General features: G+C 44.1%; 1 protein-coding gene across 4 annotated transcripts in view; it reads left to right on the plus strand.

Annotated features, from left to right (window-relative positions):
- The window catches only part of lpp (LIM domain containing preferred translocation partner in lipoma), a 118,878-nt gene that overhangs the window by 6,670 nt on the left and 84,547 nt on the right, over positions 1–27,661 (plus strand). The window contains exons 1-3 of one of the 4 annotated variants that reach the window (XM_062450872.1): positions 4,491–4,672; positions 6,469–6,579; positions 19,423–19,475. The gene's annotated coding sequence lies outside the window, so the exon portion shown is untranslated. Of the gene's footprint in view, positions 1–4,490; positions 4,673–6,468; positions 6,580–7,358; positions 7,567–19,422; positions 19,476–27,661 lie in introns of those variants that run through there. The other 3 variants (XM_062450874.1, XM_062450875.1, XM_062450876.1) reach the window with 3 other exon arrangements.

Here is a 27,661-nt window from a genome sequence, read left to right on the forward strand (position 1 = left end):
TTTGGGGGTAGTCGGTAATTCTGTCAGTTCATGATAATGTTTCTTTGTCATTTTTTACCTGTTTATCGCGTGTATCTGTAATCTAACTCACTGCCGTGAACTAACCTTGTTTCGTGTCAGCTCTGAGCCGGCTGACACCGTGGAGGCAGCTATCTGTAGTAATAAAGGTCAGGGAGGGGCTTAATCTCGCAGTTTTGCATTGGCTGGCATTTACAGTGGAGGGAAAAATAATGGTCCTGTGAGAAAGAGGGCACGAGGGAGAGATGATTCCAAGTGATAGCTCTGTCTGCGCACATTCAAGGATTCGTTGTATTTTTGTATTGTGTTAGAATCACGACACCGACTGTCCTGGCATGGATATTCCTAGTGATAACGACTCAATGATAATGTGAGCATGTGCCCGAATAACAGAATCATATTACTTATGAAGCCTGATGAGGGTGTGGGAAATAATGCTGTGAACTGCTCACGTTCAGAATGGGACAATATTTTTTATGCAAAATCTTCACTGATGATGATAAAATGAAAGTCGATATGCAAAACAGGAGGACAATAGACAGCCATCTGAACTTCCTTTTTTTCTACAGACACATGTTTTTAAAAGGGCCATGTGTAGATTATTACCAGTGTAGATTATTACCAAATGAAGATGGCCCTATATTCTCTAAATGTGGGTCAGTGTTTCTGTAATAGGCCTACTCATTTTGTGAGCTACTTTAAAGAAGTAATGCACGGCTACTGGCTTAGCCAATCATATGATTAATTGATAATTGCCCACGTAATGCCCGAAACCCCTGTGGATGAATTATGTTAAAAACACAATTCGTTATTTGTCTACAACTCAGACATTTTCTGACACATTTTGCAATTGACTACCTGTCAAGGATTTTCTTTGAGAGACAAACGGCTCCACAGAAACGTGGTAGGAGTGAGCCAAATCATTTCACTGTGAGAAAGCTTTTGGACACTCAAAACCTTTGTGACTTTCGCTGCCGTGTATCATGTTGTTCTCGGTGGACCGCTCCCCTGGAGGGCTGCGGGTGTCTCCAAGAGAATGAGCAACACAGTGACTGGATTAGAGGAACTGTGAACACATTGTATTAGAGATCAGGTTTACAGTCTATGTGGGTTTCCTTGCATGACCCAGATGTGTAGTCAGAGCTGTGTATGCTATTCCCTGGCCTTCTTTCTCACCCTGTCACCTGTAACCTTCTGAGCGCCGCTCTTCACACTTACTGGTCAGCAACGTCAATGACCTTGGTTGAAGGTTTACTTAACGGTTGTCAGAATTTGAATCATCCTCCCTTTTAAAGACGGAATTCTTGGAATGCTGGATTGTGAAATAACTGGATGTTTTCTCACTGCAGGGCTTAAATAACCATGCCACCGTGTGGTGGGATTCCACGATAGAAAAACACACTTTGTGACTGGCAACGGGCCATAGAGAAAATCCTGTACAGTGCGGCGCAACCATAGCTTAAGACTGAAGCTCTGAAAGCTTGTAATGGTCAATTTCCATTTCTCACCCTGAGTGCTGCTAACATCAGCATGCTTCGAGCCAAAAACAGCTCAGCTACCTTTAACTATTAGCCAAGTAAACCACTACACAATCAATATCACTCTAGGGATCCTTGGATTTGATTCCTCACACACCACGTTTGCATGGGGCACGCGCCAGCCTGTGTGATCTCTCGGTAGGCCTACGCTGCGGCCTGTTCCTAGGAAATCCCATGTGTTTGAGACATTTTGTAGTTTGCTTTCTGCATTTTGTTGTGCAGTGAAAAAACAAACAGAAACCCCCACCGCATATCAATGTCTGAACGAAAACTAAGTGACATTATTATCCCCTAAAATTGATTTCGCGACACAAAAGCAAAAGTAGGCTCTTGTTCAATCAACTCCTCACAGGTTGATGAAGCGCATTAGTACAGATCATCTCTGATTCCAGTAGAGAACGCATAAACCACTGCTGCAGGCGCGGATTGTCTCCTTCCGCCATATTAATGAATATTTACATAGTGAAACATTAGAATTAGAATTCATTAGTCTAATCAGAGGTCTAGATCTAGATCGGGAGTTGTTTGATTAGTTGCTCCAAGACATGGTTTTTGTAGTGTGCCTCAGCTTGTCTTCTACTTTTGTTGTTCCTCTGTGGTTTGTGTTTCTGGATCACCTGTCTTTTCTCTGACTGGCACACACTTCCATAGATGCGCTAAGTCACCGGAATAGAAACAATCGGAACTGCACCAGTGACTGCCACACTCTGGGTCGCTACGTTACACTGTAGCTACTGCAAGTAGACTACGTTCAGTGACAGATCTTATTTTCATCAAAATGTCATGGTTCTAGTCATTCAGATTCCAAATATAAAAGAATGACTGCAGAAAGGTGGAAGATCATTGGACTGGCTGCATAATTTAAAGTTAAATATGTTATAGGCAAGCATGTCTATCAGTTGAGGTTACCTGAAACATCCCGGCTCTTTGACATCATAAAATGTACATGAGAAACCTGAAATTCCTGTTTAGACATGAATTCTAATTGATGGAGAAAAAAAATGCTATGCCAAACTGATTTATCTGGTTGATTTGACTGCTCTCTGTTATATATAGGTATAACGTGCTCGCTGGATACGGCTTTGCATCTAGAAGTCTGACATGTTATTTCATTCTTTTATCAATCTGCAGCTGCTCGTTCTCTCTCTGGCATGCTGCATGAGGTTGATGTTTCAGAGGAAGCGGTACGGGAAGGACAACATGCATCACACCCACTGTAGAAAACAGGAAATCAGATGCTTCATGGCAAAAGCCGCTGTCACACAGACCAAAGTCATAAAAAGTTTATTTTTGTGACCCCTTTCAGTTTTTACCGCTCTTTAGTTCCACATAATTCAGTGGACGACAGGGTGGTTCAGGGTTGTGAAATGTAGCTAATATACCTGAAAGAACAGGAACCTGTCAGTCTTTTCAAGGGTTTGCACTGTGGTGAGAGACTTGTCTGATTCTTCTTACCAAACCTACAGGAGGGTTCTAAACATCAGTCAATTTCAGCCCCAGTTCATCCTGATCACAGTCTGATTCCCTCTAATCTGAGCATGATAATTGGAACTTGATTTATAACAGGAATAGGGGTTTAATGCATGCGCAGTGGTAATTGTTTTGTGAATTGTTTCGGGGTGTCTTTTTGAAATCAGCTTTGAGAGACGGAGAAGAGGCACTTGCGGGCTCATTAGAAAATTGCAGGCAGGCAGACCTGCAAATAAGCTGTCACACATTACAAATGAGATTACCTTTTCACTGTTGCCCTGAGACCCAGATATGAGGGATCCAGGGCTGGAGACAGAAGAAAAAATAATAAATAGCAGCAATCGTTTGGTCTATCAGCACGTTAGATCTGTGAATGGTGTGTTTTCATGACTTCTTCGTGCGTGGTAAAGTAGGCCTAGTTTACAAACTGCTGGAAGCACAAAAGTATAATCAGGTCTCCGAAGGGTTTTCATGCACAAACATTGCTTGAAGAACAAGGTGTGCTTCAGTCACCTATCAGGCTGAGGAAAGGAATTAGTGAACGATATTCAAAGGGGTACAATGTTCAGCTCCTGAATCGTTGTGACTGTTGCTGAAGTGACCTGGTTGGAGGGCATAGTTCTGGTGTGGGGATACAGGTCAGGGATGTGCATAGTTCTGGTGTGGGGATACAGGTCAGGGATGTGTAACCTGTTCTTATCCTTTCTGTTCCTTCACAGCTTTTAGTTGCTGGATGTTTAAGAGCCATTCCTCAGTTCCTGTTTCACCACACTGATCGTCAAACAGACAAGAAAATTTGTGACAAAGATGAGAAATTCACCACTGTGTCACGGCCAGAAACCAGTTAAACTTGCACCACGCTTCCATCCAAATCTCTTTCTGTTTATATGAAAACACAACCGTGGAGGTTAGGGTACGTCTACAGAAAGTCTTTTATCAAAACGAATTTGATGAAACACAAACAAGAAGATAAGAAAGGATCTGTTAAAAGCAAGCAGTGAAATGTGGCATAGAGTTAGCATCATTTGCATTCAATCAGGAACATGCAAACAGTCTGCTTTGCATTGTAAAAATCATTGTGGATGTGGAAGGAACTATCATTGTTGGTAGTTGGCGGCGTTAGAATAGGCCTGACAGAGCCTATCATGGGCAAACATCACTTATCTGATTGTTGTTCAGTCTAGACAGCGCAGCCTATCTGAAGAAGCCCGGTATCAATACCCCTTTCCTCTTTCACTGTGTTATCCTATGGAGACTTTGAAAAAAATTGAAATAAGTAATGATGGCATTTCATTCAGCAAAGTTATGGCCATGGCTATCAATATATAGGCTACTTTCAGTTTGCATACATTATTGGCCTGTTTCAGGCTGTAAATGTCTTTCCTAATCATTCTCATGATTACCTCGAGCCAAAACAGTGTTTGCACGACAACAGACACACAGGAGAGGAGGAAGAGAGTGTAATAGCCCTATACCCTTGCCTTACATGGGCAAATATCTGTTCTCAGCGAGTCGGCTGGAATTTGGAGCTGTGACGTCAGCGGCTGCTGCTGTCCCAGTCTGGTCTAGAATTGTGAAAAAGAAGTTTGCTAGACTTTTGTGTGGGAATTGAAACTCTAGCTAGCTATATTCCTAGAGAGAGCGAGGTAAGGGACTTTGAAACTATTCCTTTGTTGCAGAACCATATGGTCTTAGTGTAAAGACGGCAGTGTTTGTAGCTTCGTCTGTATGTACAGTTAGAGTTGTTTTGACACTTGTTTGTTGCTTCTTGTTCTCTTTGAGATGATTAGCTAGCTAGCTAGTTAGCTCAGAGTGTACTGTAGCTAGGCTTAGCTATCCGTAGTTCAGTTGGAGGGCGTGGGCTCTCTAAAAGGGGTTTGTCATCTCGTTCGCTAGCTACACAAACCGGCATTATTAGCCTAGCTGACACCTAGATCTTACATTACACTAAAGACAGTTGTGTTTGTTTAACGAGATTTGTATGAACTTGAGAGCTCTCTACTCTGAGTTACATAGCCTGCTCGCTAACGAAGCCTAAATGCGGTTTGTGTTTTTAGCCCACAACACTCAGGAGGGGCAGAGACTGCTTCTCTGACTTTGGTATGCGGAAGAGATGCTCTGAGCGCTTGAGGAGCAACGTAGCCGCCTAGCTTTCTTGTTAGCAAGAGCTACATACACATGTATACACGTTTAATGTAAACGGCGTTTCAAAAGTGACTCAAATGTCGTCAGACCTTACCCGCAACACATTCTAGCCAATCTGCTTATCAAAGCGGCCATCGTGTTCAGCTTTGTGTTATGATTAACCAGCATAGATAATGTATGTTCACTGTACAGTGGGCCTGAATAGTTTATAATAAGTGAACTAGACAATAACTCCATATTCGACTATCTATTTTAGACATACAGAATTTGAAAGTATGCAGGTAGATATCTTGAGATTGATAAATAAAGTACTTTATTGTTCACTAATGTCACACTACATTATTCAAGCTTTAGAAAGGCAAGGCAACCAGTCTAGACAGTATAGAGGCCTATTGTTCAACTCCAAAGTCAATATAGTTTGCTAACATGCAGGGAAATTCATGAGTCTTTCGTGCTGAAAAGATTCACATCAACTTTGATATGAATTTCAAATCCATAACTTCAAACTCCCCCGGGAGCTCAATCACCAAACTGAATATATCTGTGTCATCCACACATATTTTGACTCAGGCAACATTAAACGGAACTGTCTTTAAAAATTCCCAGCTAAAAAAGGACACATTTGACAGCCTTGACGATGTTCAAGTTTAATGTTGAGTCCCAGAGCTGCATCTAGGTTGGCCCCCTGGTAGGTTGACTCAAGCTGTTCTACTGTAAGTGTTTAATGGGGTGTTTTAATGAGTGTGTTGCTGGCAGGAAAAGGACCTCGCCAGGCTACCTCGACTCAGTTCAGATACAGCACCCCTCATAGCTCCCTCTGTAGTGAACTGAACTACAGATAATCTAGTACTGTTTAGATAAGTATGTACAGGCATGTGTGTATAGACAGTGTATATAATATAAGACAGAAAAACACATCATGGTAAACGTTGAAAAGGCCGAGATGTTTATGACTCAATATATGATCACACTTAATGGTCTGATATGTGAATAACAGTGCGCCTTTACTACTGCTGATGCAACGCAGGTGTATTCTGAGGTAATTTCTTCTTCCCGCTAGCTCCTACGCGGAGTTCAAGATGTTGAGCTGCACCTGTTTTCCGCTGTCCAACACAGGGATCGGGTGAAGGCTCATTATATCATTCAGTTTGTAGTGTAGCAGAATTGAAAGGCGTATACATAAACCACTAGGATTACTATCCTGGATGCCTTCAGTCCTGGTTAACTAGGACCCCTGGTATGGAAGCAGCACTCATTATTATTACAAAACATATGTTGTATTTTCCTCTTTCTTCAGATAGTGGACGGCGAGGTGCTTTCTCATCGACCTGAGGACTCATCCGCCTGGGGTACGCAGCAACCTGAGGACTCATCCGCTGCCAGGCCAGTGCACCCGTAGGGAGAGAAGGTAGGCTTGTAACACAGCCTCATACTGTAAGAACCAGACCTCTGGTATCGATTTCCATGATCAATTGAGACTCTATAATGCTTGGATGATTGAATCGGTCCACACGTTAGTGCCAATAACACACGTTTCCTATACTGGATCTGAGTTTGTAGTTGAAAATAACCTAGCTGTATGTTACAGGCTAGTATAACATACGCACAGTGTCTGACTGCAGCGGAGACTGAGGACTGAGTTCGGTGTCATGGCTACCTGTCGAGGAGGAGCTGTTAATAGACGCTTCTGACTTGATTAATGACTGATGATTTGCAGTTTCCATACTTTACTAGTCTCTGGAGACAGGCTGTGTTATACAACGCTGCTTAATCTGAAGAAACAAATAACAGCATCTGTGTCTGGTGTTGAAGTCAGGAAACGAGCAGCAGATCCTTGGGAAACCACAGCTTTGAATGCCCTGCCCATTCTGCCTTCCCTCCATAACATGCCCTGCCCATTCTGCCTTCCCTCCATAACATGCCCTGCCCATGCTGCCTTCCCTCTATAATCCTTGGAGTTTCAGCCAAGCGTACAGTATTATCCATCTTAGGTCAGATCGAACTCAACTCCATCATTAAAAGTTCTCTTCAATCATGGTTATTATTAGGAGGCATGCACCACAGCGTTGTATGAGACTGTGTTAAAAAATGTGGCATTCCAGTCCCTAAAAGCAAGCCGAATTGATATAGCCCTGAAATATTTCTCAATTTCTTCTCCATATTTGGAAATGTTTATCTCCTCATGGTGACTGAACGAGGGTGGAGGAGGTGATGTGAGTCATTTTAGCGGCACAAGGCTGACTGTGAATAAAAGGAACCCTAACCGTAAACTGACATTCAGTGAGACTTGCTCCTGTTTTCTAAAGAGAATCAAGATGCTGTGAGTATCGTGCTGTGCCACTGTAATGTCTGGTTAGGTCTTTAGAGTGTTCAGCAGGGGTGGCGATTCAGCACGGTGAGGATGACTGTGCAGCCAGGATCTGGGCAGAACATGTTCTGTGCTTTTTGGTGCTATCATTTCATTTGTAGATATGTTAGACTTTAAAGAGCACACCCTTTTATGCTTTAAGGCCTCGATAGTTATGGCTCAAATATGTCTTTAACAAAAAAGAGAAGGGTATTAATCTTGTGATTCTTAATTTGTGGGTTGCTGACATGGGGGATTATATATTTAAGGATATATCTCATTTGATGCCTTTTAGAAGTGGTGATATGGGAAAGGACTGCCCAAGAGCTGGGGACACAACATATGTTTAGGACAGAGAACAGATCTCTCGGATGATCGGAGTGTTTGAATGACTGCTTGATAAGATTCTATGCTGTCAATATGATCCTGTCAGTTCCTGTAGATTTCTAGACATTCAAACCGTAGCATTAGAGATTCTGTTGGTTGATATCTTACCTACTATCTGTCTTTTCTGGTATTCAACATCCTATTCAGAGTGGAGATTTGAACTCTTGTCTCATTTAATATGCTAGGCTAACTACATACATTTCTTCTTGAAAAGGTTTTTGGCATCACTTGTCATTTTCTTTTGCTCTATACCTTAAGCAGAGCACTTTTAAGTTAGCTGCTCTCTTGAACATCACATCAAGGAGAAAAACGTGCTGAAAGATCATATTGTAATAATAGTACAACCATATAGTGTTAAAAACATGAATAGATTAAAAACATTTGGTCTGTTTACTCCTGTTGTTGTGACTGTGTGGGTGTTGAGACTGTCTGTCCATAATCCATCTTCATGTGAAGGAACACTTCTCTATTTTTGGCTGGTTAATAGTTAGTGGATAGAGCCTTCTAAGAGACTATCAATGCCATCCTCCATCGCATCCAGGGCCTCTAACCGTATCTGCTTCCTTTAGTGTGTTTTATGTGATGTTTCTTAGGCACCTGATGTGCTTTCTGTCTCCCTGTGCCCAGCGCAGGATGTTTGTGTGGAGTGTGTTGTGGACACAGCCTAGCGAAAAGGCCTAATCTGCAACACCTCTGACCTTCTCTCTTGCTATAAGTTTGACACTTCAAACGTTTCCTGACACACATTTCCATCCCACAGAGAAAGTAGAGGGGATAGGTAAATGTAATAGGATTTAACATAGCTTCAAGGGAAGATGTTGCCGACTTTAATGATAGTATGGTGTTATAATCTAATTACCTTTAGCTTGATGTTACACAAGACCCACAGACAGTGTTTGGTCCCTGGAGGCGAGCCATCCTGTTTGCACCCCCAGCAGCCTTCGCTTCTTCCTTTTTTCGCTGGTTTTATCAGTTGCTGAAATATTGCCAACATTTTTATGTGTAACAGAATTGTAATTAGTTCAGTGCAAATGTTATCACATGGCTCTACTACGACCCATTTCTAAACCCTAACACTTTCCACCGCTGGGTCATTGTTTATAAACTTCTATCTATCTATCTTTTTTTCTAACCTTTTTCTACCATCAACTTGAATCCCTGTTTTGGGGATGCACTCTCTTGTGTTTACATCACAAACAATATAAAATGGCGCAGAATGGAATTTATAAGAATACGAATATTCCTGTTACCAGATTGGTCTCTTGTAGTGTCTTAAAATGGGAGGTTTAATCTGGTCTCACTTTCCACTGTCCGTAATTGTAAAATGTTGTTAGCAGTGCCATATTGGGTGACATTAGATGTTTTTACTGACTTCCAAATGAATCGCTTGTCAACATCGTAACCTAAACTCATGATTAACCGGAGCAATTAGAAGCCAAATCTGAGTTAGGAGGCTCATGTGAAATACTCGCCGATTAACTTCCTTAATAAGAGAATCCCTTTAAAGGGTTACATTTACATTTATTCATTTAGCAGACACTCTTATCCAGAGCGACTTACAGTAAGTACAGGGACATTCCCCCGAGGCAAGTAGGGTGAAGTGCCTTGCCCAAGGACACAACGTCAGTTGGCATGACCGGGAATCGAACTGGCAACCTTTGGATTACTAGCCCGATTCCCTCACCGCTCAGCCACCTGACTCCTACCCCTCGGGTTGATTGGTTTCTGTTGGTGTCTGGTTGTTGTTAAGCACCTTCACTCTGAGCAGAGTATCAGAGGGTTATTCAGAGTAAAGAGATGGGAAACAGGTTAACCTTTCCCTGCTCTGAAGTGTAAACACAAGCAGCTGCAAGTTTCATTCACTGTGGTCTTCGGAAACAAACACCCAGGGTTAATTGTCACCAAAATAGATAAAGCTCCAAAGGATGATGTATGTATCTGTGTTGAGGCAGGACAGGCTGGTCCATACTGTGCTACGAGGGGATGTTAGTGTCATAGAGGATATGCAGTCCTCTTCTGACTTATTCATTATAAATAATGTTCTCTGTTGTGGACTCATTAGCATTGAGCGATTACTCCTAACCCTATAACCAACATGCAGACAGAACCTTTTCTAGCTGCCTCTTAAGTGGGCCAGGGAGAAGCCAAGCATGGGCAGGCTGCGTGACTAGCCGTCTCTATTGGTCCATGCTCTGTATCGAATCAGTAGATATTCCCCTCTTAGACATCCAGACCCTATATTCATTAGTAATCGTAGGCTCTCAGGATCCCTCCAACTGGAGGAGTTAATCTGACCTAATGCACCGTGCGTTCCTATATGTCTGCGAGGTTAGCTCAGGTGAGGCTGGAACAGCAAGACTGACCCCCCAGGGTAGGAAGGGTAGTTCAGGTGCTGAGGCTTTTAAAGGGAACATAACATGCCAAGCTTGAAATATGTCAGAGATTTAATAGCTTTCACATTAATGATTATATCTCTTGAAGTATATTTTTGTTCTCTTGAAATGCTGGATGATTTTAGTCGTTCAAGACAGCTTTATGGCATTATATCAAGAAGTAGAATTAACCATGCCATACCTCTCAGTGGTTGGGGATCAGAGTTCACAAACTGATTAATCTCAGATTAGGCAACATCTTGCTGCTAATGGAACGCAAAAAGAAATGGATGCATGCACATGCCCATCATTGCCTGCCAGCTGCCTGCCCACCAAGGCCTGTTCATATAGTCATGTGTGTTGTTGGCAAAACACAAAGCCAATATTGACCTACCAAAACATGCCTGGAGCAAAGACCAGCAGGGAGGGGAAGAATGCTGGATTACATTTGTATTGATCGGTGTGATTGGTTACTTTGCTGTTATATATTTTTTTTATTCATTAGAATTAGCAAAAGTCTGAGAAATGCTACGTGCAAGCTGAAGAAATTTATTTTATTTTTCATAACACTCAACCAGGTCAGAGTCTCATCCTTGTGTCAACACTAGAGAGAGAAAGATATATGTGCTATATTCTGGTGCGTTTAAGCCATGATTTGGGAGCCAAATCCGATCACTGTTGGCTTTGAATCTTTTTCATATGAGGAAAAAAATACAGATTAGGCATAAATTCAATAATATGTAAAATATCTCAAATCTAAAATGTGTGTGGAAGACTCACAGCGGGGGTTAACAGGTTTTAGAAAGCTGAAATCTTTTGATATAGCTTACCGCTCTAATACGTCCTACGCCATGCCAGTATACTTCAGTAATGCCTTTCACAACTGCTATGTGGTCAGTCTGCAATAAATACGTACTTTACAATCCTACTTAACATAAAAGGAATAGTTAATGGACTATTATCACAGAATGTTACAACTTGACTATGTGAACTGTATGTTCCACGATACAGCTGCAAGAATGTTAGATATTTCTGCTAGGAAAATGGAACAGTTAATTTCTCAGTATTTTAGTTTAGAGATGTTTGTGTGTACGCGATTAGAACACAATTATCAGTGACTGATTGTTTCCACGAACAGCATTATGTGGATTTAGCTGCACGTGCATTTACAATGTTTCTGAGATTAGTCTAAAAGGCTCTTCCTAGTTTTATATTTAAACCGTATTCCCAAGCTGTTCTGCATCACCACAGTTTGCTAGATGCTTGATAGACTTGATTGCATAATGGCAGGAAAAACATCCGTACACATCCAAGCAAAAACTGTCCTAGAACTCAAGCAACAGGTAGCATTAGTGGTACATTTGTCAAAATTGCAAAATCGAACAATCTAATGTGCTTTTAAACTCAGTTTTTTTTCTTACTGGTATTCAAAGAGATTAAAAGTTGGCTGGTGGTTTTCAAAAGTCTATCATCTATGAATTGATTTAAAAGCCTCTTAAAAGTGCAATACCACTAGGAAGGGTTCTCATTACCAAGCACAATGGAGAGGAAAGGGGGATAGAGAATGACTGGGGTGAGCTATAATGGGATATTAAATACATAACTGAAGTGTTACAGGTTCAAAAGAGAATGTAAATGGCCCTTTATAGCTGGAATCACTGACATTGCAGAGTAATTCTGCAGCTATTGTTAGTTTGACTTTTAACTTGGCATGGGTCTGCTTTCTGAACTTAATTAGCCTATGGAAAGAAAAGGTTAGAATAGGAATACTGTACTTGGAACACATTATGCTATGTGCCTGTTGAATAAGTTGTCAGTATCTCATTTTATGTAAAACATTAGAATGTTAAACTCCTGGGTGCAGTTTTAGTACAGATAGCCGCAGGCTATTCGTTTACTACCAGAGCATCGAGTAAATGTGCTGTCTTAGAGGAGTGTGAGCTAAACCCATGGGAAGGCCTGAACAGCAACAATCTGGACCACATTTACAGTGTAGGTGTGATAAAAAATATGTTGCTTTGTGGGTGGATAAACCGATTAATCTAGACTTTCTCGCTCATCTCATTCCTTGATTGCGCTGAGAAGTCTAGAGAGAAGGTTCCACCAGTGTCCCTGCCCACAGAGCCCATTTGTCACTAGGTCTCCTATTGGGATTAAATACCGTCATTAAATACCTGTGATCCAGGATTACAATTACCATCTGACCCAAATCATCCACCTGGCCTCACAGCTCTTATCTCCCCTTCGGCAGTGTTACGCTAAAGCTCTCTCTCTCCTCATGGACGCTACACTCTGCCTACACCTCCCTCCTGAAGAACAGCTGCTCTCAAGGCCTCGCAATGCCAGAACCGCCACTCTTGAACACCAGCAGAACCACCAACCAAACGTGAACAAGAAACTGTGGCTGAGCGGTTAGGGAATCGGGCTAGTAATCTGAAGGTTGCTAGTTCGATTCCCGTCCATGCAAAAGGACTTTGTGTTCTTGGGCAAGGCACTTCACCCTACTTGCCTCGGGGGGAATGTCCCTGTACTTACTGTAAGTCGCTCTGGATAAGAGCGTCTGCTAAATGACTAAATGTAAATGTAAATGACTGTCAGGCGCTGGTTCAGAGTGCTGTGTTGTTGGGAAGTATGTGGTCAGTGTTAAGCCAGCTTTTTTTGTCTCAAGCCTATCAGCGAAAGCACTGGACTAGAAAGATCTGCATCTGTTTCCTGGATGACAGCGATGAATGCATGACAATTATAACTCGTTATTTAATGCTGACAGCATGACACTGTGTTCCACCACTTCTCTCGAGAGTGAACCTTGGGAATCACCATCACAGCTAGTGTTTGCCTGCTAAAATACTCAGCGCCATTCAGATTACGAGTTGTCACTTGAATGCAGAAGACGATGTACCTGAAAAGCACGTTTCTTCCTTCCTCAAAATTCAGGGATGCTGGAATACTGGAATAATCGCTGGATAAAAAGCTCAAATGTTTCACAAGTCTTTTTAGCTGCACCCTAAGAATCAAACAGGAAATGTTCAGTTCTTGTGAATGTATAACCAAAGACAACATATGTGCACTCTTTAAGACCAAAATGCTAATCAAATAGGAAAGCACTGCATGCTGGGACTCAGGGACACTCTCAATCAGTTGCCCGTTTGGAATTAAACTGAATTGGATTTGGTTCGTAACTTATACAAAACAAACAAACAGACAGAACAAAAAGCCCAAGCTAAGCCAAATGGGAAAGTAAAGGTTTACAGGGTCGTCATGGGTATTAATACAGTAAGATTTAGGTTAGAAAGAAATGTCAATGCTATTAAAAACAAATGAGAGTGGAGGGAGGGGTGGAGGAGAGTCATTCTGACAGTCTGTCAAAGCCTAATAGAAGTGAAGCTTCTTTTTCACTCCATGTGCATGTATGTGCCTTGTTACTAGGGGAGAGCTGAGTGTGTTGTAGGGGAGGCTGTAGAGGTCCTGTATTCTGTGGAACAGGTATTACTTGTGTTGGAGTGAATCAGAGCAGGATATAACCACACCGCAGCGGCTCACCTGCAGGGGTTCACCTGCAGCGGCTCACCAGCAGCGGGGTGCTGGTTCACCTGCAGCGGGCTGCTGGTTCACCTGCAGCGGGCTGCTGGCTCACCTGCAGCGGGCTGCTGGTTCACCTGCAGCGGGCTGCTGGTTCACACTCTGCGAGCCGCTTTTCCTTGTGGGACTGCAGGTCAAGTTAATCTGGGGTCAATCGAGGGACCATGTGCTGCAGGTCAGAGGTCATTTATGTTGACACCAAACAGATCAATGTAAAATGCGCACATTTGTGAGAGCGTAGCATAATCCTTTAAGTCCCTCCCCTGGTCCGACTTTCATTTGTTCTTCAATCATGAAGAGCCACCAGAGACAGCCTAGACAGAGCTGTACATCTGTCCTGTCTCCCACAGAGAGGGCTCAGGGCGGTCTGGAGAGTCAGAGAGTTTGAATCAGCTACGAGTTCAAATGTCACACCTGCAATTATTAGTCAGCAACAAAGTCTGCTTCACTCAGAGTGTGAGTTTATTGTTCCTTTTTTATTTTTTTACTCTTCTAGAAATCTCTTTGCTGACAATCGTGGAGCAAGGTTGTTCTTTTCAGGTGCTGTAGGTTTGCTTTTGGTACATCTGAGATGCAGTATGAACTGTAGTTTAATAAACATGTAAACATAACCCCAGCTTGATCCACCGTCAGAGCGAGGGCAAGCAGGGCTTTATGTAGTCTGAAGCTTGTTTGTACGAACAGTCTGCCCTGAGCATCACATCTTTTTTCATGTTCCAGGATTGCCTGGAGTCTTTATAATAATTTGAGTGTCCCATTTTACAAAAGAAAGAGTGACTTGACTTGATATTTTGATTGGATGTATGTAAAATTACATCATAGGTTATAATTCAAGTTATAACCTGATATGAAAAAGATGAACACAGGCCTGCTTGGATATGAGTCGATGTGTGATGTGGTAGCCGACTCCCGTACGCTGCCGTCCATGATACTGTACATCTGTTTTCATCAGAGGAGGGAGGAGGTAGCAGAGAGGGGATTGATAAACAGGAAGAGACTGGGTCTGAAGCCTGGGGCTGTGATTGCTGCCCTTATACGGGAAGGAGGCGAGGGAAAGCCATTTCAGCTCAAATTCCGCACATAGTGGGCATTCCTTAAAGCGAGGAGGGGAAGGGGAAGCATGATCCTCTGGAGGGGAGGAATAAGAACGGCCTGTTCCGTCTCACCCTTTTCATACGCAAAACAAACACATGCGACTTCTAATCTCATTTGTGTGTAGCTGTTCTTTTATTCTGATTGCTGTTGCTGATAGAAAGTTTTTATTTGTTGGCATGAAATAGATTCACTGTCTTCGAGATGCCCTCAAGGACTGTTGATGTTTTGTGATAGATGCGGTGAGCATTCCAGACTGAGAATGTCGAGTACGGAATTAGTGACGGCTCATTTTGAATTGTCTCTCCGATTTAACTTGTTTTTTTCTCCCTGAATTTTCCAAGTGACTCTAAATAACCCAAATTGCATATCAACACCAACCCTCTTTTTGGTGTCAAGTTTCCCTGCTAAGTAGATACATGCATAGTCTAATAAATACATGTTATGGGGTAAAATCTAACTAAAAAGTAGAAGCTGTAGTTCATGGTAAGATACAATATACTGGTCCTGTGGTGTAATATTATGTTGACCACTTAACCCTAAGATTCCCAAGTGTATAGTGTCTCCCAAAAACGTGTTAACATGGGAACGATTCCTGCTTGCTTACACCCCAAATATTTGTCAATGCATTATGAATACAGTTCAGAAAGTGCTCTGCCTTGTCTTGCTCAATGTTCGTCTCCCAGGAAAAAAAAGGTCACAAAATTGTCAATTAATGATTTAAGCATCTTCTGCATGAAGAGAGACAGGAAAAGTCAATTGCACATCAATCTTTCAAAACCAGCAACGGCATCTGTCTAACCCACTTACAAGCATTCTTGGAAACAATGCGCGCATCATGACTTACAGTAGCTGCGATTGTACAGCAAGGTACTGAAGCTTTCTTACCAGAGCTAGCTGTAGGCCTCAGCTGGCTGTTTAAACCATTACCCAGATTCCCTTGCACCCTAACCACTTCCTAAGTAAATCCAACACGACTATTTCTTGTCTTTCTCGGCAGTGGTCCGGTTGTCCGTTTCCCTGTCAGGTGAGATGTAGTTCTCCTGACCTGGGGTTATCCTTGCATTCAGGATCCTGCCCTCAGGCAGGGCCCCATCAGCACAGCTGAAACGGCCATACAGAAGAGAAGCATAATGCATTTATTTAACCTGAAACATGCATTTTACTTTGCCCTCCTCTGGCTTCAAGAAAGGTGGTTATAAATACACCATAAAGCCCAAAGAAAAGGCTAAGGTGATCTCAGGGATATGTATTTTTCATTGGCTCGGATCTACCTTTTCAGGCCATAAACACTCAGGTCCCATCAACCTGTCTGCTGAAGGGCACTTAGGAAGGCCTTTCCATAGCGAAAATGGCCCCGCGACTCCTCTTAGAAGGATATACAGTGGGAGAGTGTGGAAAGATTGAGAATGGAGGCATGAGAGGTTCAAAAATAATCTTCATACACCTTTGTGGTAAATTAATGGAGGTGAAACCGTAGCAACATCTCATGTTGAGGAGAGTTCAGAACATCTCAGGTTGAGGGAAAACCAGAACATCTCAGGTTGAGGTGAAAGCAGAACATCTCAGGTTGAGGGAAAACCAGAACATCTCAGGTTGAGGTGAAAGCAGAACATCTCAGGTTGAGGTGAGGTGGGATCTTCAGGAGACTTGAGTCACCTGAGGGAGTCAGGTGGCTGAGCGGTTAAGGAATCGGGCTAGTAATCTGAAGGCAGGGTCGGAGTGGGGCCACTTTTCAGCCCGGGAGTTTCAGGCCCAAGACTGGCCCTTTTTTTTGTATACCAAACAGGGCTGGGTGCAGCCTGCTTTGACTGGGGGTGCAGTGAACATTTCTGGGGGGTATCATGATTACAGATAGGGATCGTATTATTTTTTATATCAATACCATTTTTGAGACTGCTTAACGATCCGAGTGTTAATCAGGCACGGAGCCAGACGTTGTAAACATTAGGAGCTTTGCCCCAACCTAGGGCGTATGGGTTTGATGTGATGCAAGATAGGGACTTTACAGTTAATGCGAGCGCGCACAGCGATGTTTTTCAATTGGTAAAACCTTGTCTTGTGATGCCATCACTCCGGCCCTGCTCCCATCCATCCTCCCTGACGCGTATCGTTACAGTAGGGCCCGTCCCAGCTATCGGTAGCCGATCTGGGAAAACTTTTTGGAAAAGACGGGCTATGGACCCAACCAACTCTATTTGGGAGGGGAGAACTCCCTCACATGGTGCAACCCATGCAGAGGCTGAGGTGTCAGAATGCGGAACGTGTGTAGCCTACTTTAAGAGAAGATAGACTAACGTGACAAATGTCAACAACAAAAAAATCCTCGACCGACCCAAAAGTGAAGCGGCCCACCGGCCCAAAAGTGAAGCGGCCCACCGGGAACTCTCCCGATTCTCCCAATTACCCACCCCGGCCCTGTCTGAAGGTTGCCAGTTTGATTCCTGGCCGTGTCAAATGACGTTGTGTCCTTGGGCAAGGCACTTCACCCTACTTGCCTCGGGGAGAATGTGCCTGTACTTACTGTAAGTCGCTCTGGATAAGAGCGTCTGCTAAATGACTAAATGTCTTCAAATGGCTTTTCAGTTCTCTGGTTCTGCTGTGGCACTGTGTTGTCTCTCTCTGGTCTACAGGAGAGAAATCAAATTCCTCAGTGACGGACTAGTGCATCATCGTTTTTGAAATAAAGACCCTTTCAAAGACTAAATTACTTTTCTCTGACAGGTCGAGTATTTGGAAACATGTTAATGGCCTTGATGTGACCGGAATGGCCAATGACTTATCTTGGATTTGGAATGGCTTAGGAGATGCACGTTAAACGGTTTAGATAATTTTCGATTTTTGTCTTTTTGCCTTATTTTCAATCGGAGTCTGGCCTGGTAATTGTTCAACCTAAATTATCTTAATGGATTTGGAGTTTAATTAGAATTCCTTCCACTTATTTGAACAGAATGAATATCAACCTCCAGTGTGAGTGTAAATGTTGAAATTTCACGTATATGTAAGATTACCTTGCCTCTTATGAGAACTGGATCTATACAGGGAGGGTTGTGGTAGATACCAGTGATAAGAAAAGTAAGATCCTACTTCACACTGGAAGGAAACCACCCTGAAATAATTTTACTACAATGGTAATGATTATTGGAATGATTGCATAAGAAACCAGCTGAAGTCATTGCTATGAATTAATCCTTAGCTATGGATTCCAGCCATGGCCTTAGGCCATGAGTATTTCTTTTGAGCCAGTATAATTTATTAGGCCAGTCATATTTCTGATTTGCAAACTTGGCCGTGGCTTTTCAGTCTCCTCTGGCTAGATTTGTATAAGCTGTGATCCACCCCACAGCCAAATTACTACAGCGTTTTAAAACCTGCTTATTTTGTCTGATGTGTTCATGAGAAAATATCATTTTGAGGAAAGGTGACATGGATGGATTCCATTTCAGTGTTCCACTGTTCTCAAATGTTCATTTAAATTAGTGGGTTTCAAACATTATTTACTATCAATATTATTACATTTTTGTTACTACCGTTTTTTACAGTTTAATCGTTTTTTGTGGGAGGAAGTATCATTTGTCTATAGGCATTGACATTATTTAGCAACCTCTGATAGTTCCCAAATGGACACAGTTTATCTGTAGATAAAGTATGCAAATGATGACGCCAGCTCGTCTGACATTTCCAGATCATATCTTCACATATTCTAAATCAAGTACAAATTTCTCTCTCGCCAAATTATTTGAATCGCTTTTCTCCCCGTCCTGATAATCTCAACACAAAGATACGGTTCTCATTTTGGATTGGAAAGCGTGTACGGTTGGAGACTTTGGAGTCAGAGCTACTGCACACAATAAGAAACCAAAAACAAAACAAAGAAATAACAAATACTGTCATGATGACTGATGCCGATCGCTTCCAGCAGCAGAATTCCCGCTCCCACTCCCTGATGTATACGCCACCACTTCCCTACGTGGGAAACTGACAACGTCAATTTATCCCAGAACAAAGCCTTGGTGGATGAGGAGTGCCTCATCCCAGGGCCCGTGAGACCGCGGAGACGTCCTCCCCCACCCCTACCTGCATCCACACAGGATGTGGGACGCACACAACAGCAGAAATAGAAAATATATCACAATTAGGCTTTGAATTATATTTGAATTTCCTCCCTGAAGCTTAAAGTTTTCAAGTCTTCAGTTTGAATTGTTGAAACTTTTTTAATAAACATGGAGTGAGATGACCTTGAATCCTCTACTTTGGATTTAGTTTGGATAATGAATAAATATATATGAAATAACTACAAACTAACAAGCATGTGTCTCCTTATTGTCATTCTCATACAATACTCTACATATGACTATATTTGTGAAATAAATATGAATTAATACAAATTCCCATAAACTGAGGATGTCTCCGAATATGTTGCCGCCAATTGAATCCAAACAACTCAGTCCATCTTTTTTCTTTTTCTTTTCAGGAGCCTGATCCTGCAGTGACTGCCTGATCCCGCTGTCTGTTTGGAAGATTTTGGTAAGTCCCTCTGACCCCTCCTTCCCCCGCGGCCAGCAGCGCCCTGCGACTGAGCCCACGCTGGGATATCCGAGCGCTCTCTCTCCCTGGGGTCTCTAAGACACTGTCCACTCCGACCGGGTGATTTTCATCTCATGTGTTTTCTCCTTCACCCTATTTCATGTCTGAGATGAACTAGAAATCACCAGTTTGTTAAATTATTTTACGTAACGCTCGCGTCTGCACATTCCATACGCTGAGAGAGCGGGGAGGGGGGGCGGAGGGGGATTATGTAAGTTGACCTGAGTCAAAACGCTGTGGTCACAGAGGCCAGGAGCAGGGCAGGAGTTTGTCTTTGTGACATAAGGACTCTGGAGTCATCTGCCCCCCCCCACACACACACACACACACACAACCCCTCCTGCCTCCACCCCCCTGCCCTCCTTTCCCATAATGCATCTTCAATTCAGTCAATTAGCCTCAAGAAATGCAAGGCTTGGTGCTTCAGGTTATGTAACATTCCAAAACGACCCTACAGTTCCACCAGGCTCCGTCTGATAAAATACGTTTTTCCAGATGCTAGTAATGTGAAGCAAGCACTCTTGGGGGGGGGGGGGAAGAGGGTCATGGATCTCAGACAGGAGGGGGAGGACATGACCAGTGATGGGGACGACATGCCAAGTCTAATCAAGTGAAAATAAAAACTGAATAAGAGTCTTTTGAGACAGAAGTATAATCCATTATTGGTGTCACGTGTCTCAATAGGATCACTACCGTGTGATGACATTCTGAGACCTAGTCTCATGAACAGTGAAGTAAATAGGCTGGGTATTTACAGAAGGAAGCAACGTTGTAGAATAACAACAGCAGATGTTTAAATGAGACAGATGTTCTATAGTCTATCTATCTTTACGTGCATTAACTCTTCGGTTTTGATTTGCATCTCTGATAAGAGGTGATGATAGATCCTTTAAAACATCCACATCAAAACAGTGTTTGCATGTTCTGATAGCGCTAAACGCCTCCCGCTCTAATTGATTACAGAGATTGTTTGAGGGGTGCTTTAGTCATGCCTGGCTTTGAGGCCAGCGTATGTTTATGAAGCAGCAACACAGACAGCTTCAATCTGTATAAGTACGCCCTGGAACCAAGACTATGCCCTCACATTAACAGTTAATTTCTGCATGCCTCTTTGAACGATCGGCATTACTGCTAATTAAAGGAGAATAAATTCCTCTGGTATCTTGTTTACCTATCCCTGTTGCTTAAAGGAATAAATAATCTGAAGTATTGTTTGAGGTCCACCTTTATAAGAAAACACAGCAGCTCTTTAAGAGCAGGTGCAGCTTGTTACTAGCCTGTTTGAATCCAAGAGGATTTACTGATTTACAGATGCTTACCGTGTGTGCAGTAGCTGGATGGAAGCGGTTCTTATTATTCAGACACAGATGGTTCAGAGAACATGAGTTGTTATTTGCTGTATGCGTAGTATTGAATGTGTCTGGGAGCTCCCTGTGATGGAGGAACTCGGTTCAGCAGTGTTGTGGAAAGACTCTCAGAATGTGAATTTCACTCAGATACGTAAGACCCCACCTTTGGTGTCACTTCCTCTTTTAGTCTCACAAACCGTCGCTGCCTGTGTGGCCTTCTCCGGCAGCTCTCCGCTAAGTAGATCAGCGCACGGCGCACGAGCTGACAGATGCCCAAAACTATTTGTTTTTTAGGGCATCGCGAGGCGGTCGGGTTAAATTCCGTCTCACTGGTCATCTGTAACAGATGCCCAAGGGCTCTGTCGTCTCTGTAAGACGTGTGATGCTCTCCCTCTCTCCCTCTGTATCTCTCTCCCTCTCCTCTCTCCCTCTCTCCTCTCTCCCCTCTCCCTCTCTCCCCTCTCCCTTTCTCCTCTCTCCCTTTCTCCCCTCTCCCTTTCTCCTTTCTCCCCTCTCCCTTTCTCCCCTCTCCCTCTCTCCCCTCTCCCTCTCTCCCATCTCCCTGTCTCCTCTCCCCTCTCCCTCTCTCCCCTCTCCTTTTCTCCCCCTCTCCCTTTCTCCTCTCTCCCTTTCTCCCCTCTCCCTCTCTCCCCTCTCCCTTTCTCCTCTCTCCCTCTCTCCCCTCTCCCTCTCTCCCCTCTCTCTTTCTCCTATCTCCCTGTCTCCTTTCTCCCCTCTCCCTTTCTCCCCTCTCCCTCTCTCCCCTCTCCCTGTCTCCTCTCTCCCCTCTCCCTCTCTCCCCTCTCCCTTTCTCCCCTCTCCCTTTCTCCCCCTCTCCCTTTCTCCCCTCTCCCTTTCTCCCCTCTCCCTGTCTCCCCTCTCCCTCTCTCCCCTCTCCCCGTCTCCTCTCCCCTCTCCCTTTCTCCCCTCTCCCTTTCTCTTCTCTCCCTTTCTCCCCTCTCACTCTCTCCCCTCTCCCTGTCTCCTCTCTCCCCTCTCCCTCTCTCCCCTCTCCCTTTCTCCCCTCTCCCTTTCTCCCCCTCTCCCTTTCTCCCCTCTCCCTGTCTCCCCTCTCCCTGTCTCCCCTCTCCCTCTCTCCCCTCTCCCTCTCTCCCCTCTCCCTTTCTCACCTCTCCCTTTCTCTTCTCTCCCTTTCTCCCCTCTCCCTCTCTCCCCTCTCCCTTTCTCCTCTCTCCCTTTCTCCCCTCTCCCTTTCTCCCCTCTCCCTTTCTCCCCTCTCCCCTCTCCCTGTCTCCTCTCCTCCCTCTCCCTCTCTCCCCTCTCTCTTTCTCCTATCTCCCTGTCTCCTCTCTCCCTTTCTCCCCTCTCCCTTTCTCCCCTCTCCCTTTCTCCCCTCTCTCTTTCTCCTCTCTCCCTTTCTCCTATCTGCCTTTCTGCCCTCCTGCCCTCCTGCCCTTCCTTACTTTTTTCCCCTGGTATTCTGTTGTTTGTCTGTGTGTTATATTTGGTAATCGTGCATCAGCACTCAAAGCCTTGTTTATGGAGGCAGTGGACCTGCCTGCATCAGGCCTTAGTCACTTTCTCCTCCTGAGACGGATTGTAAAAATGAATCATTTTACCATCTCTTGTTCTCCTAAGCTTGATGGTGAAAAGTATTTTGTTGCTGTTCACTGAACTGGACCTTGTTGTTGTTGTCCTACTTCACTGTACAGCTGTAGTTCCTTTTCCTTCCTCAATGCTTGTTTTAGCTGGCATTGATTCAATATGTTCCATAATGCCTTCGAAGCTACAGTAATTTGACCGTTTGATTGGTGTTGCAGTGAGGGGCCATGGTCTTAAGGGACTGGTAATTTCACCTTGGTGACCGTTCTATTATAAACCACTGGCTGTTATTTACCACACAGTTTACATAGTTAACTACAGACACACCTGTGTCTGCATCAGAAATGCTAAATGTGGAAACTTCAACTGGGACTGAAAATCAATTGTATGTACACGTGGCAATGATTCACTGGACTTTATCCCAAATTTTGCCATGACACTATTTGCTGTGTTACCAGGCAACAAAAAAAAGTTCTCCAGTCACTGTGTTGCAGCTACAGTCGTAGCATTAAAAAACAAAACAAAAAAACACTACCTCAATGGGGTGATAAATCGCTGAATCTACTTCCATCTCTCACTCAGTCTTCACCAACCTTTTTTTTTTTACATTTAGTCATTTTAGCAGACACTCTTATCCAGGGCAACTTACAGTAAGTACAGGGACATTCCTCCGAGGCAAGTAGGGTGAAGTGCCTTGCCCAAGGACACAACATCATTTGGCACGGCCAGGAATCGAACTGGCAACCTTCAGATTACTATCCCGATTCCCTAACCGCTCAGCCACTTGACTCAGCTTTTTAACAAATGATATGAATCAGTTGACTAACACATAATTAATTCAGATAAATTGTTACCTTGTGAATTGGATAAATGAATCTTTACACCACTAATTAACCCTAACCTTAAATAAAACATCTGTATGATATTGTATAACTGTTAATGGTACCTCGGATATGTAGCAACCTAGACACCATGCAGCATCACCATATTATACAGATAGATAATTGCAATATTTTATTCATGAAGTCACTGAGCTTTGTCAACAAAGACTAGAGATGACTCAATCTACTGTAACACAGAGAATTCTGTCTGTTGACTCAACATGACCCTTCTCTCTTTCTTTTCTGCCTCGTCTTCAAAAAAGAAATCATCCACCATGAAATGTTTCAGGGTTTTTCAAGATAATTCACAGGAGTGCTTCCTTTAAGTGCCTATGAAGAAAAAGCTGTTATGTATTCAGGTTCATTCATTCGCTGGTTCATTCAGTTAAACCAGAGCTTTTAAGGCACGTCTGTGGCTTTGCAGCCCCACGCTAGATTAGGCACCCACAGACACGAGCCGCTCTGAGGTGAGAGCAGAACCACCCATTCACCAGTAAAACCTTGACACAGCTTGAAAGCAATCTTGTCCTGAATGTGCACGTACACAAACACACGTGCACGAGCATTGTCACAGACATTCAAAGGGCCTGTCGGTGATAAAGGCTCGGGTCAGTTCAGATCACGAAACAGAATAAATGTCATGAAATGTAACCTAGGCTTTAAAAACTACAGTGTTTTGTTAAATTGGTAGCTTTGCATAAAACCATCCTCCTGATCCAAGGCAGCCAAAAACAAAAGACATTATTTACTGTCTTGACGGAGGCGTGTAGGGGGAAGGATAGAGCCCGGCAGCACTGGAAACTTCTAGAGCTAAGCAGTCGTTTACTTTCTGCCTCAGTGTTGTTGCTCCCTTGGAATCCTGGCTCTGAGTTAGCGTGTTTGGGCCAAATTCTTGAAGCACATATCAAGTCGAAGAATGAGTAGTGGTGCTGGCTGCAAACAGAATGTGAAGTACAGCCTGGCTTTACAGCTGCTTCCAGAACTTCTAACTGTTCCTTGGTCTTGATCGCAACTGACTCTGCTTCTGAAGGGGGCGTTGTGAAGAGATAGATAGATGGATAGGTAATTCATCCCCATGGGGACATGAAGAAGGACGGGAATGTGTTTATGATTGAGGTCTTTTTAATCCCTACTTTGCGTCAGTGGTGGAAATGTTCTACTTTGAATGTTGAGGACTCTGAGGAGAATGTACCGAGGGACCTGATTGTACTGGATGTCCTCTTTATGAGAGTTTTTACCATCTCTCAAAGTATTCCTTTTCACATTCATTCTTAATGCCTGTGTGACCAATCCAGTAATACCTCAGCAACTTCTAGGAACAAATCCTAATCCTTACCCAGGCTCTGAACTTTATCTTGGCGCTTCCCTTGGTACTGACTTATTTCTGCAGAATGCAGAAAGGGTTATGTATGCACAGTGAGGAAGGGAGTTACCGTTGTTGGGACTTTAAACCCATGTAGTATGTGCAGATCGCACACAAGCGATTCTTTACTTAAGTTACTTGATAACACAAAAAGCTTTGAGGAATTCCTATCGTAGAGGAAGCAAGCGTTGTCCTTCCATTTGGACAAATCCACAATGCAAAGCTTTCCGCCATGCAGTTATGAAACGCATGAATACAAGAGAACTGTTTCCAACAGTTGTTGAACCTCACATGCTGTCTGCTGTTTTCCACGTGGAAGCAGTGCTCTAGCAAGGAGCTGTGATTAATGTACCATGGGGTTGCTCTCATCATTACCATCACATTTGACTTTGCTGGAGGAGTGAAGCTGAAGAGTTATTCATGCTCTCCGAGTAAAAGACCCCTTTTTTCTTTGCTCTGTGTCATAAAGATGAATAAGTAATCTTTGTTCAATGAGCCTGGTTCCCCCCCGTTGTTCCTTAAGATAATGGTGGATGACATGATGGTTGGGGTTCACAGGTCTGCATCCCACATCCTCTCACAGTCACGTCCTGCGTGTGATATCAATCTCAACCACATCATCTGCTCATGGATTGCCTGGCCAGACGGTTGTTCGTGCAGCCAGAACACGTTCCTGTGACAACAATGCTCATTCTCAGACCTGTGTTAGCTTACAGAGCTAGCGGCGCGGGCTAGCTGGTTCTGCAGGCAGTTCTATCGCCCAACAACAAATTGTGGCTTTAGAGACAGTATGAAAACAGGCAAGCCACCCATCAAGTGAATCTTCTGTGTCACATCACAAGCGTTGTTTGGTGTTGGCTTCTCTGAACTGCAGGCCCAGCCTGATCATGCCGGCCCAGCCAGCCTGATCATGCCGGCCCAGCCAGCCTGATCATGCCGGCCCAGTCAGCCTGATCATGCCGGCCCAGTCAGCCTGATCATGCCGGCCCAGCCAGCCTGATCATGCCGGCCCAGCCAGCCTGATCATGCCGGCCCAGCCAGCCTGATCATGCCGGCCCAGCCAGCCTGATCATGCCGGCCCAGACAGCCTGATCATCCTTGACCAAGAAAGTCAAAGAACAACAAACAAGGAAATAAACATTAATGTTTAATAAGTTACTGATATTAGATTAAGACAAACCTGGAGTGATTACGAGTTATTCTGAGTAGATTAATAGATGGATGGATTACCAATCCTTCAGTTGGCATGGGTTTGCTTAAGCCCTTGGCAACAGATAAACAGCTATAGCCATCAGTCAATTAAGAATACAGCGCAACAAAAACAACTAAGGGTTTTGAACTTTGCTTTTTCTATTAATCCTCTTTGGGAGTCTCCATTGGCAGGAGAACAGTGGCGAGAGCACTGAAGGAGTTAAAGATTACAGCTTTACCCTCTTTCCACTGGCCTGCCCGGAGCATTTAACCCCAAATCTGTTGCCACAGATGCTTGTCACCCAACAGGATTTCAGCACTTTGTTTGTCTTTATAAGTTAGATAGAAGCTTGATACATCCTAAATAAGTGATCCATGGATGAATCATTGATGCCCAAATGTGTCCAATTTTCGGATTTACACGATCGTCTACATTTATCCCTTCTATGGAGGCCTTTCAGGAGCTTTTAAACATTTAATAAAGCACCCAGAATGGCTGCACTGCAAAATGTTTGTCAAAACAATCTGTAAGAAATGCCAGAGCTAAAGCAAAACAACTTTATTTGTTGTGGGGGAAAACTCTCAATGATTTACGTTGTAATTCTGTCTTTTCCGTTTGGAGGGAAAATAGATGCGGCTGCTTCTGACTTCATTTTACACTTACAGAACTTAATGAAAATCTGAAAGTCGGAATCCTCTTCTTAGCAAACGTCTAATACATTACGACGCCTACCTCCACCGGTGCCAAGGAGATCTGATTTAAAAGCTCAACCTTTTTGTGTTTCTTTGAGACATGAAGTTATATAGCTTGTCATTGTTATGCGTCCATGGTCCTGCTCTCCCGGGCCTGAAGATTGCAGGCCCAGCGGAGGAGGTGCTGGCCAGGCCGGGGGCCCCTCCAGAGGTGCCTGCAGTCTGGCCAGACCGGGGGGCCCTCCGGAGGGGCCTGCAGTCTGGCCAGGCCGGGGGCCCCTCCAGAGGGGCCTGCAGTCTGGCCAGACCGGGGGGCCCTCCGGAGGGGCCTGCAGTCTGGCCAGGCCGGGGGCCCCTCCAGAGGGGCCTGCAGTCTGGCCAGACCGGGGGGCCCTCCGGAGGGGCCTGCAGTCAGGCCAGGCCAGGGGGCCCTCCGGAGGGGCCTGCAGTCTGGCCAGGCCGGGGGGCCCTCCGGAGGGGCCTGCAGTCTTGCCAGGCCGGGGGCCGGGGGCCCCTCCGGAGGGGCCTGCAGTCTGGCCAGGCCGGGGGCCCCTCCAGAGGGGCCTGCAGTCTCGGAGTTAAGACAAAGCCCCAGTGCTGGCTGACAGGGCCTCCATTCACAGGGCCACCCCCAAAAAAGCATGCAAATTGGACACAATTGAAGTGCAAAATCTTCTGGCTGTAATATCTTAAATTGTAGCTCATGCATTTTGAAAGCTTGGTCAAATTTGTCACGAGCTTAGTTTATATTCAATCTTTTCTTTCATCCTGTGCTGTACTGAAGGGATTCTTGAGAAAAGTCGGTGTTATTCAATAAACAAGGTGTTACTGATGGAGTGATTCCTTTTGGCAGAGCCAGGTGAGGGGCTGGGGGAGGGATTACACTGCAGGCAAAGCCCTGCAGAAGCAGTTTGGAGAAGAGGCTGGATGTGGCGCGTACATTGTGGAGGGATAAGCTGTGTAGCTGCAGAGAGAGAAGTGCCTTATACCCATGATGGGATCTGAAAAGGCTTCAGAACACCATACCTTCTTCAGTGTTAATTGATCTCTCTCTTCATTCGCTCAAAGATTAGTACTTTTCTGCTG

This window comes from Osmerus eperlanus, chromosome 24 (assembly GCF_963692335.1).
Source record: "Osmerus eperlanus chromosome 24, fOsmEpe2.1, whole genome shotgun sequence".
In the NCBI taxonomy this organism is placed as follows: Eukaryota; Metazoa; Chordata; class Actinopteri; order Osmeriformes; family Osmeridae; genus Osmerus; species Osmerus eperlanus.